The sequence below is a fragment of the Stigmatopora argus genome, chromosome 4 (genome assembly GCF_051989625.1).
Source record: "Stigmatopora argus isolate UIUO_Sarg chromosome 4, RoL_Sarg_1.0, whole genome shotgun sequence".
Taxonomy (NCBI): Eukaryota; Metazoa; Chordata; class Actinopteri; order Syngnathiformes; family Syngnathidae; genus Stigmatopora; species Stigmatopora argus.
The window spans coordinates 20,745,544-20,767,381 of NC_135390.1; the positions used below are offsets into that span (position 1 = coordinate 20,745,544).

General features: G+C 37.9%; 1 protein-coding gene across 1 annotated transcript in view; it reads left to right on the plus strand.

Moving 5' to 3' along the window:
* Positions 1 to 7,157: 7,157 nt before the first annotated feature.
* Positions 7,158 to 21,838, plus strand: part of fhl3a (four and a half LIM domains 3a) — a 32,327-nt gene continuing 17,646 nt past the window's right edge. Inside the window, exon 1 of the mRNA XM_077599011.1 lies at positions 7,158 to 7,386. The gene's annotated coding sequence lies outside the window, so the exon portion shown is untranslated. The remainder of the gene's footprint in view (positions 7,387 to 21,838) is intronic.

Genomic DNA, 21,838 nt, shown 5'->3' on the forward strand with positions numbered 1-21,838 from the left:
GCCATTTCCGCCTTCACCATTTCCGCTTTCGTCATTCCTCGGATTTCGTCAAATAAATAAAATAGTGTATATTTGATTAACATTGCAGTATAAGATATTTGAAATAATCAGTTAATGAGCTTTAAAATGACATGTTTCACACAAAAACGATGTACGAATAGGTTTCTCTCTTTAGTGCGCACTTGATGCATATTATGAAAATAAAGTGACAACTAATTAATAATAATCTATGTTAATATAGCAAACATTTTGGTGTAAACAACGATTGGCTGGCAACCAATTCAGGGTTTTTACTGTAATTTTTTGGTCATGAAGTTTTTTTTTGGCTGCTCTACTGAGGCAAAGTCAACAGAGGTCACTGTTGTACAGTTTTGTAATAGCGCAAAGCACTTTATATTTAAATGCCATCGAAAATACTGTTGGCAGTACTAGACTATAACTTCTGGTAGCTATCTATCTACCCTTTCTTCAAACTACCCATTGTTCCAAGAGAATCCGCCAAAACTGCAGTTCCCCCCCTCAAAACAGAAAATAAAGTTTGCCCTTAACAGACAGTAAACATAAATATGAAGGACATATGAAATGCTTTCATAAGTAGCTTCATCCGCTTCGATAAGACTTTTGGTACGGATTGGACGACGACTATTCGGCATGGTATATTTAAAAGAAGCCACAATGGCAGCAGTGAGCTCATCTCACCCAGACTCCTAACCAACTCTGCATGTACGCGATGCGATATCCCAGCGGGCCCCCCTCCAATTTCATCTCACTACAACCCAGGAATGTCTGTTACACGTGTGAAATTTGCCCAGCGTGCGGAATGTCTGCGGCTGATGAGACCAGTGAATGGGATCAGTGTTTCCACATGATGTCACGTTCTTTGTTTATCGTCAGCGCCTCCCGCTAATGACCCCCGAATCGTTTCCGTGCTACTTATATCAACGTCTTGGACAACATCGGGTGAACCACAACAGTGTAGCATACCTGCCGACCTCGGTCAATTGCTACCCTTATTAATGATTCCAATTCCCCTTATTAAGCGATAAAAAAACGTAAAAATGCAACGCGGCATATATTTAGGGCGCACATAAAAGTCTAAGATTTTCTCCAAAGTGGACGAGGTGCCTAATCAGTTGGTGCCACACTAAATTAAAAATTCTGTAGATGTCGCTGTATGACGCTGACAGCTAGACTGTCTGGCTACATTGCTTGCTGACGCGCTATATTTATATAGTGAAAAGGCGGATGCTTAAAACATGACAATATTAGTAGTCGACGATGACATCTTCGTCTGCTACCATTGACCAAGACGATCCGGATTAGAGCTGAAATGGGGAAAACGAGATCGGTTTTACAAAAAAAAACGTACCGTATTTTCAGAACTATAAGGCGCACATAAAAGTCTTAAATTTTCTCCAAAATAGACAGGGCGCCTTATAATCCAGTGCGCTTTATATATGGACCAATACTAAAATTGTTATCACGATAAAATAAAATAAATCAGTGGATAGGGTACACCATCCTCTACAGCTCTCACAACTACGGCAAGCAGCCCCCGACTACTATTTTCCCCGTAGAAAAAGTACTGCGCAGTGACTGCTGGGATATGTAGTTCTTTTGTCAATACACCCAGTATGACGGCGCGCACACTAATTTGGTGCTCGCCGTCAATCCGGCTGGATTTACAAAAGAACTCCTGCCGCTAGATGTTGGCGTGGACATCGACATCAACACAGCTTTACGAACTGTGGCAGGCAGTGCCGGGCTATTTACGCTAGCTACTAGCTAGCTACTATTTGCGAATGGATTGTGGCCGCCTGGACGAACGTATAAAACTCAGCGTTTTCGATGACTCGTTTGGACAATTGTTCAATTCGGACACAGAAAATGAGGACTTTGATGGATTTGTGGGTGATGATGACGCGAGTACATTGTAAAATGGCTAAATAAAGTACAACCCGTTGCCTTTTAAAAACGTGTTTTTAGCGTGTGGCCGTATGTTTAAGCTGGTGTATGTTTTGCCATGCCTGGCTGCGTCTTTAAAAGCGGTGTGTCCTGTGTGTGTAACAAATACAGAAATAGCACTCGTTACTGACACTGCGCCTTTAAATGCGATGCGCCATATAGTCGTGAAAATACGGTACTTAAAAAATCCTGTACAAAAGTTGTTTTACGGGGTACGCAATTTGAAATAAGTTAAAACGTATAAGTTGACGTATATGGTATAGCATGATGTGAAAGCTAGCAATGGCAAAGGATGGTTCGACTTTAATTCATGTTTTCACAACTATTACATCAGCGTATAGCGATGAAAGGCTTGAGTGCCGATTTTACGCAAAGAAAGCGAGGTGAGACGATGCGCAGACGTTCACGTTTCTTTAATGAGCGCTGAGGAAATATCGTTGTTGACGTTTTCTTGGATGAGAGGAAATGTATGTCGTGAGCTAAGGACTTTGGTATGTCTCGCTTATGTGAGGAAGACTCGTCACTAGTGGGATAACCTACATTTACCCCTCCATGCATTATGTGAATATAGATTTGGGGTTCTTCAATGTTTCTATACATTTACATAAACCAGGGGTCTCAAATGTGTATATATATATATATATATATATATATATATATATATATATATACACATACATATATATACATATACATATATATACATATACATATACATATATATACATATATACATATATATACATATATACATATATATATATATATATACATATATATATATATATATATATATACATATATATATATATATATATACACATAATTTATACTTATATACATATATAAATTCAAATGAACTAAATAAAGATCCCTTTTCGGGGGCTTGATTGTTTAAATTTAAACACTAAGAAAGCCGTGAGTCAAAAAATAAATAAAATAAAATGAATCAAAACAACAATTGGACAAACAAATGATAATAAATTAAGTAAAAAGAAGAATTAAATGAATTCAAATAGATGTGGCTTGTGTTTATATGACTCTCGGAATGTTGTTTCTTTTGTGACCTCACATCGCTTAACTATTTCAACGACATTGACGGCAATAGACGTCCAATCCATTTCAACTGGGAGGGGCTGGAAGCGACCATTTGCTAACTACCAAAGCCCCTGAAAAGATTAAAAACGCTTCAAACTCACAAAATTGGTCAATTTTATCCAATTCGTTTGGACGTTGTTTATTTTATTTTTTGTACTTTTTAGCGGCATCAATCTGCTTCTTTGTCCTGGACATCTCAACCCATCTTTTGCCGTGTATCCTCTTACCATACAAATGTTCGAGCAATTTTCTACTAATGGGTGAAATAGCTCTGCGGCTAATTTTAGCCCCCAAAAAGGCCATTTGTTTATTTGAAGAATAATATCCGCTGACTTAAATACAGGCCGTCCTCGGGCGCTAATATCAACACCGTGATTATAAGATCCAGTTCGTAGAGCAACCTTGAATTTGGCTATGCGTGTTTACATTGTGGTCTTTTAATACCTACTCACACACTTGTTCCCCAGCTGGTTGGACGTTGCCAGACCCCGGTTCGATGCCTGCTGGTCGCCGGCCGCTCCCGTAGCCGCATTTCCTTGGGTGGTATTTTCCTCACTGGAAGGAGTGTCTTAAAAGAAAGAGAGAAAAAGCATTTAAACCAGAAATTCTCGAGACTTTTATGCAATAAAAAATACTGTTTGTTTCCTATGTTGACTAGTTATTTATTATTTATGACTTATTTGTTGATTATTTATGTATTAGTTTTTTATTTATTTTATTTTTCAAGTTTTTGTTGTTATGATTTTTCTTTTATTTATAATATTGATTATTGCTGTTATTATTTATTGATTATTTATTTGTTTGGTTGTTTGTTCTTATTTGTGCACAAAAATGCTGTAAACCAGAAATTCTCTCTACTTTAATGCGAAGATACTGTTTGTTTCTTATGCTGACTTTATTTATATTTTTTTATTACTTATTTATTTATTCGTTTGTATTTTGTATTATTTTTATTAGGTATTGTTATTATTTTTTATTACGTATTTATTGATTATTTATTTATTCGTTTGTATTTTTTATTTTTTCCATTAGGTATTGTTATTATTTTTATTACTTATTTATTGATTATTTATTTATTCGTTTGTATTTTTCATTTTTTCCGTTAGGTATTGTTATTTTTATTACTTATTTATTGATTATTTATTTATTTGTATTTTTTATTTTTTTCCATTAGGTATTGTTATTTTTGTTACTTATTTATTGATTCGTTTGTATTTATTTTTTATTTTATTAGGTATTGTTATTATTTTTTATTACTTATTTATTGATTATTTATTTATTCGTTTGTATTTATATATATATATTTTTTAATTTTTATTAGGTATTGTTATTATTATTTTTTTTTGTTTATATTTGTCATTGTTATTATTTAATTTTATATATTTTTTAAAATTTTATTATTTGTTGCTATTATTTTTCTTTTATTTATTTATAATATTTACTATTATTTATTTTATTTTCATGGTTTTGTGAATGATCCCATGGTGCTCAAGTGTGGGAAAAGTCTGCTTTAAAAGTCACGTGATCATGTTCAGATGACACGTAGCGCAGAAGAAGAAGCGTTTTGTCATACAACACAAAATACCGCACGGTCATTAGGGACGCATAGTGTTATAAGTAGCACCTTTGTGTTACTATTTGGGGGGAAAAGGAGACTTGACTGTTACTGTTCTCAGACTTAACACGAAATATTGGAACATTGGAGTTGTATTCTGAACAGGGGGTGCCGGAGCCTCTCCCAGCTCACTCCAGGCCAGCCAATCGCAGGGCACAAAGACACCAACGACCAATCACTCGTAGCTGGAGGCAATTTAGAGCAGGGGTGTCAGACTCCGGTTGGTTCGCGGGTCGCTTTAACGTCAACTTGATTTCAAGTGGGCCAGACCATTTTAGATATAATATTTAGATTTTTTTAATAAATGGATTAAAAGAACTGGATTAAAAGCCCTGAATATTCCGTTTTTTTATAGATCTAAAACAATGTTTATTTTAGCTTTTTATATATATTTTGAGATTTTACAAAATGATTTTTGAACTAAAAACGCAGAAAAAAATGGATTAAAAAACGACAATTATTGATTTAAAAGGGGGAAAATCAGGAAATTTAATATACATATTTACTCTTCATTTTAATTTGATCATAAAACAGAAAGTCGGCACTCATGATTTACTTTCCCGGGCCACACAAAATGATGCGGCGGGCCAGATTTGGCCCCCGGGCCGCCACTTTGACACATGTGATTTAGAGTGTCCAATCAGCCTATCGTACATTTTTTGGAATGTGGGAGGAAACCGGAGTACCCGGAGGAAACCCACGCAGGCCCGGGGAGAACATCCAAACTCCACATAGGTTGACCGACCTAGATTTGAACCCACGATCCCAGAGCTGTGAGCCCGATGCACTAACCACTCGCACCAGCAATTTATTTTAGATATTTATTTTATTTAAGAAATACAAGTGAAACATTTTTAAGTTGGCCTATTTGGGACACACCCTCATTTAGTGTGCGGGTATTGTAAGAGTATGACGAGGATATTAATATAAAATGGATGATCACTGTACCTGTAAGATAGTGAATGGTTTAGTGCTTTATTACAGAAGCTAGCAATGATTGACTGAATGGATTGGAACATTAGATGATTTCATATTATGATTCATTTTGTATAAATGTTATGAAATGGGGTGGGGCTCGTGTCAACACCATTATGTCTTTTTATGTTCACTCATAATGAGTCATGTGAGCAGAATGTACATCGCTTTGCGTAAGGTATAATCAAAGTACTCGCTATGATTGAGTCATTGTACAAGTATTAAAAAAAAGGAAAAATGAAACACTTACTTGCTTTTGTGCTGGAGAAAAGGGAAGTGAAAGGTTGGAAAGATGTCATCTAGTCACACAGGAAATACATTTTCTTACTGTATGCATGGAAAAAAAAAGAAATGGGGAGAAAAAGTAAATAAATACAAGCCCAACAAGTAAAAATATCCAAATATAGTAAATGTTCAGAATTGACCTTTGGGTTTGTTTTTAGAGAATTGATTGATTTGAATGTGTATAAATATACATAAAGAATATACATATAGAATATAGATATACATATAGATATACATATAGATATACATATAGATATACATATAGATATACATATAGATATACATATAGATATACATATAGATATACATATAGATATACATATAGATATACATATAGATATACATATAGATATACATATAGATATACATATAGATATACATATAGATATACATATAGATATACATATAGATATACATATACACAATTTTATATTATAAAATTATCAATTAGTTTTGTATTTTTTTGTCACTATTTCATATATAGTAAAATGTATGAAAGAAAATCCAATGTTAAATATTTGTTATATAAGTATGTAAAAATATTTTGAAAATAACACTGACTTTTTAACTTTATGTTGCATGAGTTTGTTGTCTTATCATTTTTTTGGATGAATGCTATAGTTTTTATAAAATAATCATAAAATAGAATATTAGAGTGGTATTAATCGTTTGGATAGATTATTCATATTTTATCCAAATACCAACTTTTCATTTCTTTGCATATTTTTTTATGAATCGTTGTCAACATTTTGTCTATTAAAAAAAAAGGGCTACATTGCATAAAAATAAAATATCTGGAAAAAAAATACAAATAAATACACAAACAAAAACAACTAAAATTCGCATAAATCAACGCAACCTTTTTCACTAGAATATTTCCATGACTACAAAACCCATTTTGAACAAATTCTACGATAATTTCAGTCCTTAAATCTCAACGTAAACTTCCTTTTTAAAGTCACCGAAACCGAGAAATACATTTGCACACCCGCAGATCATTTTCAAACAAACTTCCCCAATGAAACCGACAAAAAGGACCAATTCCTTACAAGTCATTTGCTTCTAAAAGCAAAAAAAAACAACAACCGTCCACTTTGTTGAAGGACGAGGGGGGAGGGGCCTCTTCCTTATTTGGCCGTGAGTGAAAGGCCTGAAAGGGGCGGAGTCTCGTGACTCACTTCCTCAGTAGTAAAAAGGGGAAAGAAAAAAAGTAGCCGGCAACTTTTTTGTGCAGTGCACAGTACGCGACTCACGCGTTGAGTTGGAGGAACTTTATTTTGATTTTTTTGAATTTTTATTAATATTTTTTTTTGATTATTTTTTTTAAAGAAGCGTGTGGACCGGACCGAACCGGAGCAAGACCCCCACAAAAAAAGCCCGCCCTGCAGTGCTCGACTGACGGCTACGTGACGCCGGGCCACCCGCTGTCAAGTCGCGCTTCCTGACTGGTAGGAAATCATATCCATATTTTCTGTATGATTATTATTGTTATCTTACTCGACTTCTGTTAACCATTACTCGACCATTATTAACCATTTATGGTTAATAAATGCAAAGTGTTAGCAAGTCACTCTCATTCAAACTAGTTTACTTTTTAATAACTCCCTCTGATTAATATTAAGATTATGTTGTTTACATGATTAGTATTTATTTTCATGTCTATCACATGATTAAGTTATAGGATAATGACTATGTATACACATTCTATAGATGTATGACTTAAATAAAACAAGAACGGTAAGTGATAGATGACAGGTGTTGTTTTATGTTGGATTAATTTGATCATAAAAGCAATGGAATGGATATTAAAAAATTATGGATGTTCAGATTATAATGTCAAACATGAAAAAATGTAGTTAAGTGTTCCAAACTAATTAAAACAAGAGGAAATAAATGTGGAAAAAATAAAATAATGTGGTTTGTGATGCTCCCAATGGATGAAAAATATTTTCATTCATTTTTTCAATATATTTCAGGTCATTATTATTTTTTATTAAAGCTTAGTAATTGAAAAAACTATTTTCTCCATAAAAAAAAATCTAAATGTTATGCTGCTTTTTAAAATGAAACAAAAAAAATCTAATATAATATTTTGGGGTCTTTTAATTTTTTGGGGGGGGCTAAAATAATCTGAAAAATTCTATATGGACTTTTTTAGGGTCGAAAAAAAGAATAAAGAAGGAATGAATGAAAATAAAAAGATATCTAGTTTACAAGGAAAGGAACTCCAAGCAAACGAGGAGATTTTTGCTTTCCACTTGATCTTATTGTTGCCGTCTGTTAACATTTTGCCACAACGAGCCCAGTCACGGGCAAGCCAAGGCTTGATGAGGCCTCATAATACTTGAGCTTGCTTAGTCAAATTCATCAGGAAAAAAAAGCCAAAAAACTTCCTGCGAAAACGACTGGACAGCTTCTCCTTGTCAGCCTTGACATTTTCTTTTCTCCCGCATTCTTCAATTTCTTCCGCATGTCTCAAAAGTTTGCGGGTGTAAACTCCCCCCGTTTGTTCATCCGCCTACTTTTACTACCGTATTTACTCGCGTATAAGCCGCACCCTGAAAATTGCCTTGACATTTTTAAATTTTACAATTTCTCGCGTATAAGCCGTACCCTGAAAATTGCCTTGAAATTTTGGAATTTTACAATTTCTCGCGTATAAGCCGTACCCTGAAAATTGCCTTGAAATTTTTGAATTTTACTATTTCTCGTGTATAAGCCGTACCCTGAAAATTGCCTTGAAATTTTTGAATTTTACAATTTGTCGCGAATAAGCCATACCCTGAAAATTGCCCTGAATTTTTTGAATTTTACAATTTCTTGTGTATAAGCCGTACCCTGAAAATTGCCTTGAAATGTTTTAATTTTACAATTTCTCGCGTATAAGCCGTACCCTGAAAATTGCCTTGAAATGTTTTAATTTTACAATTTCTCGCGTATAAGCCGTACCCTGAAAATTGCCTTGAATTTTTTTAATTTTACAATTTCTCGCGTATAAGCCGTACCCTGAAAATTGCCTTGAAATTTTTGAATTTTACAATTTCTCGCATATAAGCCACCCCCCTGATTCCCAATTTTCACCTCCATATTCATGGTTTTAATAGGGAGTACAAATGTGTTACTTTGAAGGGAAAATCTTAAGAAAAATCATCACTCGTGGTATTTCTGAGATACTGTATGAATCAAAAGCACATTATTAGAGTCAATATCATACGGAAGTTAATATGCTTGTCTTTGTAAATGCAAAATATCAAATTATTCAATTTGAAAAAAGAAATAAGTTTATCTCGTTGAGAACCTGATGCTTTCTAATGATAGAAATTACAATTTTCTTAGATGTTGTGGCAGCCATATTGCTCCTACTGTCAAAATATCTCAATTCTTTGGATGGTTCATATTACTCCAATAGTTGTCACTTTCGAACAAGAAATACAACGAAAAAAAAAATCAATATTAGCGAGTTAGCTTATCATAGCGATGTTCTTTGATAGCGCTCATCTACCCAGATACCAGATATCAATTCCAAGTAGTAATTGACAATGTAGAGCATTCTTCTTTGACAACACATTACAGTCAAGTTTGGAAGCGGCCCCCAAAGAAAAAAAAAATCAGTCAAGTGGTTGCAGGTGGTTAAAAAGTGGAAGTCCAAATTGGATCGTATTGACTCCATACGGTCGAAATGCTTAGCGTTGACTCATGGCGGATGGCCCGGATTCAACGTTTGAGCTCCCGCAAATGAAAGCTCGACAAAGGAGATGACATGAATGACTACCGTGAAGTTGACATTACGTCAAACATCTGTTTCGACTACGTCCACGCTTACAAATCGAGATCGGCGTAACCGTGGGTGTGTTTGCGTATGAGGATATGCGGAGACTTTGAAGACTGGCCGTTAGACATTACCCAGAAACTTATGTTGATCCTCCACTGAATCCTCTTTCTGTTCCTTAAGATAATTCCTTAACCCTAAAACAGGGGTCGGGAACCCTTTTTCAGAGCCATAAACCGTTCCTATTTTCAAATATTAGTCTTTGAGAGCTACACTCAGAATTTAAAGGTAAAGATACATGAAAACGTGTGCATTTTTTGTCATTTTTTACCAGTTTTGAAGTACAAAAAGCCTCGGAATTCTTTTGACAAAGCCTCTACTGCCCATCTTTCATTGGCCTAGAGCAAATGGTGAAAATATTTTTAAATATGGCGGCCTAGCAAGCGGCAGACATTGACCTTAGACATTTTTTCGCGGTCGTGGCGCCGACAAATCGCAGCTGTTCCCGAGCGAAATTCGGGGTAAGGATGTAGCCTCGGGTCAACTTAACCTTTGGACTGCCTAAAGCACATTTTTGCAAAAATTGAAACAATCTCATGACAAGGCAAATAGCCAAAAAAATGCATCGGATCCCCCCCCAAAAAAAACATTTTCAAGTTAGCGGCCTAGCGAAACGAAAAATAACATTTGGAAAAATAATCACCCTCTGAAAAACATGTAAACAAATGTGTGGACAAACATTTTACTGGACTCTAAAAGTTATAATTTTTCAAGAAAAAATATTCATAATCAAGATTTGAATGATCTAAGAAAGCTAATATTGTTGTATTTGGACGGAAAATGGTCGATACAAGATCAGAAAATGATGCAAAAGAAGGAAATAGAAGCTTTCTGCATTATAGGACAAATGCAATTTTTGCGCAGGCATGAATCGGGCAGCCCAAGGCTTAATGTTAAGAATGACAGATTGGAGCGTCTGCATTCCCGACGAGTGGGGGGGGAAGTGACCTCAAGCTTCCCGTGAGGGTGAGCGTGGCCAGGTGGCGTGGGCTGCTCGCCTCTGCCGGACTTCCCTCGTGGAAGCGCTTGTTGGTAAACGTAACCCGATCCGGCCGGCCCTGGTGGGAGGTAAAGCGTAAACCCCCCCCATTCCGCCAGCCAGCTCGACGATCCACTCGTCCTCTTCACGGCTCTCCTCGGAGTTAAAAGGAGACTAAGCGTTATATGGCCTACAAAGTCATTGACTGCTAGAGTGTTGTAATTAAGTTCCTGGCGGGATGTAATTACAAGCCTCTACCAGGCACTTATCTGCTCCTTTTAAAACGCTTTTTTTGCTGGCAATGACAAATGAAGGGAATCGGAGGATGGGCATTTGGTTTAATATGGGCAAGATTCGTGTTGGTTCAGGGAAAGGGTGCCCTTTCGCAAACCTTTTCTGAAGATTCATTGATATAAATGAGAAAATCCACGCAAGGCGAGGAACAACCTGCAAACTCCCCACGGGGCCTCTGTAAACATTTTTTAAACTACCGTATTTTCCACACTATGAAGCGCAACTAAAAGAAAAAGCCGGCAGTGGACCTTATTTATGGATCAATATTGGTTTATCATTGTATGAAATTCCCTCACATCTAGTTGATGTGTAACATAACTCCTAACCACTACTAACTACTATTAAGACTCTATCTATTGGATGTATAACACAATCCCCTACTACTACTACTACCACGACTACTACTACGACTGCTACTACGACTGCTACTACGACTACTACTACGGCTACTGCTATGACTACGACTACTGCTACGACTACTACTCTGACTACTACTACTGCTACTACTACGCCGACTACTACTACGACTGCTACTACGACTGCTACTACGACTACTACTACGGCTACTGCTATGACTACGACTACTGCTACGACTACTACTCTGACTACTACTACTGCTACTACTACGCCGACTACTACTACTACTATTGCTGCTACTACTACTACCACCACTACCACAACTACTAATACCACTACCACTACTAGTACTACTACTATTACTATTGCTACTACTACTATTGCTACTACTACTACTACTATTGCTACTACTACTAAGACTACCACTACTACCACTACTACCACTACTACTACCACCACTACTACTGCTACTACCACTACTACTACTTTTACTACTATTACCATTACTCCTACTAGTGCTATTGCTACTACTACTACTACAACTATTGCTACTACTTCTACTATTGGTACTACTACTACCACCACTACCACTACCACAACCACTACCACAACTACTAATTTCACTACCACTACTACTACCACTACCACAACTACTAATACCACTACCACAACTACTAATACCACTACCACAACTACTAATACCACTACCACAACTACTAATTTCACTACCACAACTACTAATACCACTACCACTACTACTACTACTACAACTATTGCTACTACTACTACTGCTACTACCACCACTACCACAATTACTAATACCACTACTACTACCGCTACTACTACCACTACTACTACCGCTACTACTACCGCTACTACTACCACTACTGCGTCCTATAATCCGGTGCGCTTTACTAATTTTATTAGGCCATTCATCGAAAGTGTGCCATACAACAAAGGCACTTTTACTTTTCTATATGTAATCAAGTGGACGGCGGGTGTTAACAACGATTCCATTCTGGCAGTAACAGAAGTTTGCGTCATTGTCGGTTTTCAGTTTGTCACCTAGCAAGAATTTCGCCAGTAAATAACGGCGCTTCCAATCCGCGTTCCCCCATTGGCCGTCTCCCGCTAGCCAGATGTTCCGATGCGAGAATCGCCTGTCGATTGGCCATTTTATCAGTTGAGTCATCCATTCCACGTGCGTCTGCTTTCCCACACCTTGGCTTTGAGGAATGAGGCAATTTACACATTTACAAGACTGGATTTAACCATCTTTTTTTGTACAATTTTACAGCCTTTGTGGATTTGCCTTTGTAAAAACAAAGGCTTTGTTTTGTACTTTAGCTTTTTCAGACTTGGCAAGAACCACTCCAGCATAAATGATGTTATCGGATGATAACACGCGGTTACAAATAACTTGGCTTCGGGCAAGGCTAAATCTACAAATAATCAGCCGCGTTTTTATACGCAACCTGTAATTTGACGTGTAATCGTCATCGCGGACTGCGGCTAAGGGTCTAATCGTAGCGCGCCCTGTGGCCAATGGAGAAAAGAAATAAAAATACGGACAATTCCTGGCATAAATGAGGTCAAGCGATGGCGTTTTAGATTTTTTTTTCCAGCAGACTAATTGCGCGTGACATTGTTACATCGCATCGTTATTTGAACTAGTGGAAGAAAGCAGATAATTCTGGATGACGACTTTTTCCAGGCTAGTTTTTCCAAGGAATTTAAAGCGCAATCTTTACGGACATGATGTGACATTATGGCATGAGTCAGTGCTGTTTTATTTGGCTGAAAGTGAAACAGATTCCACTGATTGTATTGTTATTATAGTGAAACCATCATGATTGGCAGTGTGATTTCAATTCGGCAGTTGCGCAATAGCGGGTAGGGTTATCATGTTACGACAAAAAAAGTAACACTATTTGGAATGACACAATTGATACGATAGCAAATGTATTTGATTTTTTTTTTACATGAATTTGAATATAACCCCCCAAAAAATCTGACAATTAAAGATAATAATAAAAGCAAATGATTGCTTGACTATGTGTTGATGAATTGAAATTATATGACTGGGTAAAAATATTTAATATTAGATACACTTGGAAAATGTTGGTAAGAATAGAATGGAATTTTTACAAAACTAATTTGAGAGCCTATTACAGAAAATATGCGCAAACAACCAATAAATAAGAAAAGAAATGATGTTAAAAGGACTAAAAAAAATTACGTGAAATTAAAACTGTGCAAGTGATTCAAAAAAAGGCATCCAATATATCTATTATTTTTGGAATAACAAAAACAAATCAAAAAATCGGGAAAATACATACCTGGCAACCTCGGCCAATTGCTAAATGATAAAAAAACGTATAAAATACAGGAAAAACGTTTAAGTTAATAGGTATAAAAATACCACTTGCTCCGTTACAAACATTCATGACACATTAAAACTGGAGTTGCTAATACTACAAACTAGCGGAAATGTTATCATAGTTTAGCATCAAGCAGTTCATCCCTAGAGAGTCGCGATGTCACCATCTTTGTCACGTTCTGTCCAATTGACCTAATTTGGCAATACTTGTAGGAAGCATCCGTTTATTCAAGGGCAAAATGTCCATTTGTAAACACAAAACAGTTGGAATGAAATTAAGCTTTGTCAACTATGAGGCATCTCGTTTGTGTCCAAATGCCAACGTGTCGTGGATCGTGACTTTATATGGAGTGCAACTCGATTGCCAGTAACGTTTAACCAGTGTTGGTGCCTCACAGCTGTAAAAAAAGTCAAAGGCAGCTTGTGAAATAACAGATTTTGTCTTTTTTGTGCAACTTGGCCCAGTGTGGGAACTTAAGTAAAAAAAAAAAACGACTAATTAATGACATACAAATATATTTTAAAGTCATCAGTCTCCTTTTCTAGGGTGTCTGAAGTCAGATGGAATAGGCTCTAGCACCCTCGAGACCCTTGTGAGGATAAGCGGTATGGAAAATAAATGAATGCAGCAGATAATCATTAAAATGTGACAATTTGAGCCACTGTAAATATTGCGTAAGAGCTTTTAAAAAAAGAATAATTGCCAAAAAATAATAAATGCCAATTTGCAGCAATTTGAGCCACTGTAAATATTGCGTAAGAGCTTTAACAAAACAATAATTGCAAAATAATAATAATAATAAATGCCAATTAGCAGCAAGGAATTGTTTAGCCTAGCATGCATGTTTTTTTAGATGTGGGAGGAAACTAGGGTACCCAGAGAAAACCCATTAAAAGCCCAGGGAAGAACATGCAAACTCCACACAGTGCAGACAAACCTGGATTCGAACCCTCGACCCCAAAACTGCGAGGCCAATGTGCTAACCACTTATCCACCGTGCCATGATTTATCTCTAGTACACATCCAATCTATTTGAACCGTTTATAAACATTCGCAATTCTAGTTTCAACCTGATGGGAGATAAGCTCCTCCCACATCTGTCTGTGTGACCAATCACGTCCACGCCAGTTTTTCCACGTGCAAATCTTTGGTCAATCAGGCCTTAAATTGAGTTATGTCGGGCGAGTGCAAACATCCTGAGAGTCGTTTGCACGTTGTGAACATGCCGTATTTCACCGTAACGATGTACGCCGTGGCTTCTTCCGTTTGGGGGCGGGGTTTGGGGGGCGCAAAAAGTGCGTGGAATTTCTGCAGTCCACGTGAAATGTGGGAAGAATGGTTGGCTGAGTAAACGACACGGGGGGGAGGCTTGCCCGCTTAGCAGCTGTCACCACATTTCGCTGGTAGATTGTCTTTCGCCGAGGCTGGCCGGTGGGCCGCAAAACCGCTCCTCGCTAAATTCTGTTTGTTAAAGCCGCGCTAGCACAGATGTGCAAACATTGTAACCCTCGATGAGCTGCATTAGGAAAGTAGAAGTCAAAGACTTGAAGCTCGTTTTAATGTGGTCGTCTGAGTTCTAGGTACTCGTGTGGGCGGGTTTAAATGGGGGCGACCTGAAGTTTTGTAAAGTCAAATCAAAAGCCTTTATTGTCATTATACAACAGCTGCGTATAACGAAATTAGTGGCGGTACTCCGCAAAATGCGTGTTTCCCAATAAAAACATAAATAAGTCATTTAAAAAGTCATGTCTGGGCAAGTTCATTCAAAAATGTTGCACAATCTAAGATATTGCACATTGTTATTGTTATTATATAACTTAAACTCAAACTCAATGTGTGACGTGGAAAGGCAGACCTGTCAATTTATATGTGTTTTGATCATTTCAAATGGTGTACGCTGTAAAACAACTTTGGTAAGGGATTTTTTTAAGTCAGTTTTTTGTAAAAGCGATCTGGTTTTACCCATTTTGGCTTTAATCCGGATCGTCTCGGTCACTGGTTGGCGACGAAAAACGTCATCATTCTCAATATGCTGATAACATACTTTTTTTCATTTTTCATACCTGGCAACCTCAGCCAATTGCTCCCCTTATTAATGATTGCAATTCCCCTTATTAAGCAATAAAAAAAATACACACAAATGCAACACGGCACATATTTACTCACATAGGGCGCACTTAAAAGTCTAAAATTTTCTCCCAAGTGGACTTTAGATTAGATTAGATAACTTTATTCATCCCGTATTCGGGAAATGTTACTGTCACAGAAGGCAAGAGGGTGAGAATACAGACACAGACTTGACTTTTTTATGCACTAAATTCAAGATTCTGTAGATGTCGCTGTATGACGCTGACAGCTTGACTGTCTGGGTACATTGCTTGCTGACGTGCTATATATACATTTATAGTGAAAAGGTGGATGGGAATGTGTGCGCATATCATGCTTAGCAGTCGATGATGACGTTTTCGACGGCTACCAGTGACCAATCCGGATTAGAGCCAAAATGGGAGAAACAAGATCGCTTTTACAAAAAAACGGATTTAAAAAAAATCCCTTACTAAAGTTGTTATACGGCGTACACCATTTGAAATGATCAACAAATGTATAAGTTGACAGGTATGCCTTTCCATGTCACATTGAATTTCACATAGGGCACACTTAAAAGTCTCACATTTTCTCCAAAGTGGACCTAGTACCCAATCAGTATGCACTAAATTGAAGATTCTGTCTGATGCTGACAGTTTGACTGTCTGGATACATTGCTTGCTGACATGTTATATGTATATAACTAAAAGGCGGACCTTTAAAAAGGGAATGCGTGTGTGCATATACGCTTAAAGCATGACAACATTAGCAGTCGACGATGACGTTTCCGTTTGCTCCCAGTGACCGAGACGATCCGGATTAGAGCCGAAATGGGTAAAACCAGATCGGTTTTACAAAAAACAGACTTTAAAAAATCCCGTAAAAAAGTTGTTACACAGCGTACACAATTTGAAATGATAAAAAAAACGTATAAAATACGGGAAAAACGTATACGTTGACAGGTCTACAATCATGTCATGGCAACCCACTCCCATTCCGCCCGGCAACTCGATGGAGCGAATACCTTTCGGGCAACGGGCCAGAACCCCAACCGTGCCGGCGCTGGGCCAGCACGGTGCAGATGTAACACATTTGGACAGAAGAAGCAAGAATAACCAATCTGAAAACAACTGGCACATTCTTTTTGTTATCTCTTTCTTGTAAAACGTTTGGTTTGCGGGTTTTTCTCGAACAATGCCACATTAAAAAAATAAAAATAAATAATGAAATAAAAAAAACATTGCGATCTAAATTCCTCTCAAGGGTCTGGCAAACATCAGAGAATAGTTTTCACCTCGACATCTTTGCTTCATACGTTAGCAATTCTGCCCCTAGCCGCCCCCCCTCCCCCGCTTTAATGGTCCAAAATCTCTCGGCTTCCAAAAAAGAAAAAACCGAACCACTTCCAACGGCCGTGGAAGTGGGATCAATGAGTAAAATAGAGGCCAGACGGTGAGCAAAGCCAAGCAAGAGAGTGGCTATGACACAAGCGCCATGACTTCACCGTGGAAGTATTCCGAGCCCCTCCCCCCCTCCGCTTGGGACCGCCCCCCGTCCCTCTTTTGCGTGCCGAGTGGAAACAGTTTTGGGTTTAATTACCGGCAGAAAGAGAATGGAGGCTAAGTGACTAAAATGAACGAGTCATGCATGAGCATGATCAACGGCTAAAACTCTCATTGGTGTAAAGTTAACCAATGCAATGCAGTGATTGGATGAATAATTATTTATCCGTTCATTTGCTGAGCCTCTTTATCGTCACTAGAGGGGTGCTGGAGCCTATCCCGGCTGACTTCGGGTTAACGTCAACTCGATTTCATGTGGGCCGGATCATTTTAGATAAACTTAGATAGACTTTTTATAAATGGATTAAAAGAACTGGATTAAAAGCCCTGAATATTCAGTTTTTTATAGATCTAAAACAATGTTTATTTTAGCTTTTTTATATTTATTTTTAGATTTTACAAAATGATTTTTGAACTAAAAACACAGAAAATGGAATAAAAAATTACAATTATTGATTTAAAAAGGGGAAAATCAGGAAATGTAATATACATCTATACTCTTCATTTTAATTTGATCCTAAAACAGAAAGTCGGCACTCATGATTTACTTTCCCGGGCCACACAAAATGATGTGGCGGGCCAGATTTGGCCCCCGGGCCGCCACTTTGACACATGTGCTATAAATGATCTTACCCATCAGTTTTATTTATTTTTTGCAAATTCAAATGTTGCAGTAAATATGTGTCCTATAATCCGATTGCAGTTCAAATTGTGGTTTTATCAGTTTTTTTTAACAGTGGCGGCAGCGGACACCTTTGCATTTTATCACCGGTAATGAATTAGGTGCGGATGACGAATGGTGTTTTGCATGCTTGCATGATAAAGAAAACGTGCGCGACATTGGGGAGATAAGAAGCTGATGGATTACGATTCCGCTTTGGCAAAGTCGACAAAGTCAAGATCTCGGGACTCGGGCCTCCGGAGACCCAAACAAAACCGCTTATAAATTCTCTCTGATGTATCGTGCGCCAAAGGGAGTTTTGCGTTTTGATAGCGGTAATCACTTTGAGGTCAGTTTTATGTTCGCGTATTCCTCCGTCACCACTAAATCTTGTCATTTTGCGTTAACGTTTCTCTTGCGAGTCCATTTTGTTTTCCCCGATGGCTTTTCCTCGCATCTACGTCATTGGACAGGAAACGGAATCGGGTATTCTCTAGTAGAATTGCCGACCAGTGGGAAAACTACAAAATTAGCATCGTATCTTGTATCCGATAGAAGAAAATTTGGCTGTCATTGCTAACGGGAAGTCGTTTGAACGGGCCAATCACAGCCTTGAAAAAAAGCAAGGTGAAAAAAATGTTGGTTGAGATCACCCAGCATTCTGCCACAACATACGCTAAATTGTGGATGTCTACGGATATCTGCGATAGGCAGATGTAAACTTCGTGTAATCTTCTTTGGTTAGAGATATAGTATTATCTACGTGACCCATATTTTGTAGAAAAAATTGAGGCGGAATGTTACTTTCAAGGTAGCCTACATTTTTGGAGAACTAGAGTCATGGCTTAAAACTGATTTTCATGTTGTTTATATTTAACTGGTAGTTTTAGTAGTGGTAGTACATTGGCATCGACACCTGCAAAACAACACTAAAACCAATTGAAACCATTTAAAAGCAAGCTTTGAAAGTATTGGACAGAAAGCCAAAAACGTACCACCACTGTCAGATATAAAAGAAAAAACACAAATGCCTGAACTGGAACAATACTGTTAAATATGCAGATGCCACTTTAGTTTACAAAATCTTCCAAAACAAAGCTCCTCCCCTACTGCAAGATTTCCTACCAAAAAATTCCAACTTGTCAACAAGGGCTGGCTCTAGAGGTGCCTGTGTAGTTCCCTTCCAAAAAAGTGCTAAATTAGCAAAAGCACCTTCTCTCTTCATACCTGGAACTCAATACCAATTAACATACATGAACTCCCGTCTCTGAAACTCTTGGCCAATCATCTTAAAGCCTGGTTGTTCGACCAACAAAACAGGCTGAGAAATACCAGGTGCGATGATTTTCCTTAAGATTTTCCCTTCAACGTAACACATTTGTACTCCCTATTAAAACCATGAATATGGAGGTGAAAATTGTCAATCACGGGGCGGCTTATACGAGAGAAATTGTCAAATTCAACCATTTTAAGGCAATTTTAAGGGTGCTGCTTCTACGCGGAGGTGGCTTATATGCGAGAAAATACGCAGTATGTAAATAAAGCCTTGGCTAGGCATTAACCTTTCGAGTTAGCTACTAGCACTGTAGACACATGTCATTGCAAGCAGTTGTACGGCATGCAGGTCAGATTGCTGAGTCGGCGGGCCTTTGAGGACTCCGTCCCGCAACTTCTTTACGTCCGACTCTTTTTGTCCTGACTCGGCAATGGCAACAAAAGACAACGTGTAAACGACCGCTTTGCGCCTCGCCGTTAGCATTCGAAACATGTCCGAGAAGATTGCAGAGAAACAACGTGACTGGACGTTTCGTCGAAAGACATTTGGTCCCCGGACGTTTGGTCCCCGGATGTTTGGTCCCCGGACGTTTGGTCACCGGACGTTTGGTCCCCGGACGTTTGGTCCCCGGACGTTTGGTCGCCAGGTTCGCTTGCTGTCAAATTATGACAGAGAGTTTACTGTTGATATTTTGATATTAAACTCACTCTCTCTTTCTCTCTCATGATTATAATTTTGAGGACTTTTCGTCGAAAGACATTTGGTCCCCGGACGTTTGGTCCCCGGACGTTTGGTCCCCGGACGTTCGCTTGCTGTCAAATTATGACAGAGAGTTTACTGTTGATATTTTGATATTAAACTCAATCTCTCTCTTTCTCTCTCATGATTATAATTTTGAGAGCTGGTTTCAACAGTAACAACCAGGCGACCAAACGTCCGGTCGACCAAACGTCCGGGGACCAAACGTCTTTTCGACGAGTACCGAGAAACAAGATCCCCCGATTTAGAGACTTAAAATAAAAAACTTCCTCTTTCTTCTAAAATCAGCTTTGAGTAAGTCTTGTAGAAATGGAACACTATCTTTCCTCCCTATTTTTCCATTTCAACGCCGTGCTTGTATACTTTCGCCTGACAGTTTTACGCCATCCGACTTGTTAGGAAACGTCCTGGGTGTGTTTACCATCCCCAAAGTCGGTCGGTCCACTAGAATATTTTACTAGGGCTGTCGAAAAATGTTGAGATTTCCTCCATCTTTTCTCACCCTCTCGTCAGCCATGTAAAAATAAAACGGGAAAGAAAGACACCCTCGCATTCTCCGGGTAGTGACGCTACAAAAAAAGTAAAAAGGCACACAGGAGTCTGCTGCATAGTTTCTTCAACGCAAACCAGATGTGAGGCTCGAACGCATGGCAGCATTTTTTTTTTACTTGTGGAAGACAAATGTAGGCCAAAAATGTAGCCGGTGTAAAAATAAATTCACGTTCACGCCACGGATCCCCTTTTCTAACTTTGTGGTGGTTTGACAGGAAGTGTGTGATTTGGAGCCGCGATGATTGTTGTTGTTTGAAATTGAGACCGCAGCGTTTTTTGGTGCTAACGCGTGCGTCATCCGGCGCCGTGGATCAAGTGTGATTTTGACAAATGCACTTATTAGATTTATAACTTCATTAGTGCCGTGGTCTTTGTCTTCTAAAGCAGGGGTGTCGAACCCATCAAGAATACCTGTTAACTTTTTCCCCTATTTTATACGTTTTTTGATCACTTCAAATTGTGAAAAAAAAATGTTTTACATACCTTAATTTCTCGCATATAAGCCGCCTCCGCATATAAGCCGTACTCTTAAAAGTACACCCAGGAAGTGTGTCCGTAGCGGTCTGGTTTGTCATCCCTAGGTAAGATGGCGGCGCCCTAAAAGAGCAAAGACAGGCACAAGTGAGGTTTTCACATTTTATGCAATATAGGTTTTTTTTCTTGAATTTCATTCATGGACGTCAAAATAATTTTTGTTTGTCGTTTTATCTGTTTATCTTTTCTCTATTTTGAAATAAATGACCAGATCGCCCGCATTGTCTTGCGTTATGGCGTTTCGTGCATGTCAAGTCGAATTTATGCACATATAAGCCGTACCCTCGATTCAGTCATAATTTTTTAGCGACAAATACGGCATATGTGAGAAAATACGGTATGTTTTGTTTTGTAAAACCGATCTCGTTTGACCCATTTTGGCTTTAATCCAGATAATCTCGGTCAATGACAGCAGACGAAATATTGTCATGCTTTAAGTTCACCTTTTAACTATATAAATATAGCGTGTCGGCAAGCAATGTACCCAGACAGTCTAAGCCAGGGTTTCACATGGGCCAGACCATTTTAGATATAATATTTAGATTTTTTTTATAAATGGATTAAAAGACCTGGATTAAAATCCCTGAATATTCATTTTTACAGATCTAAAACAAGGTTTATTTTAGCTTTT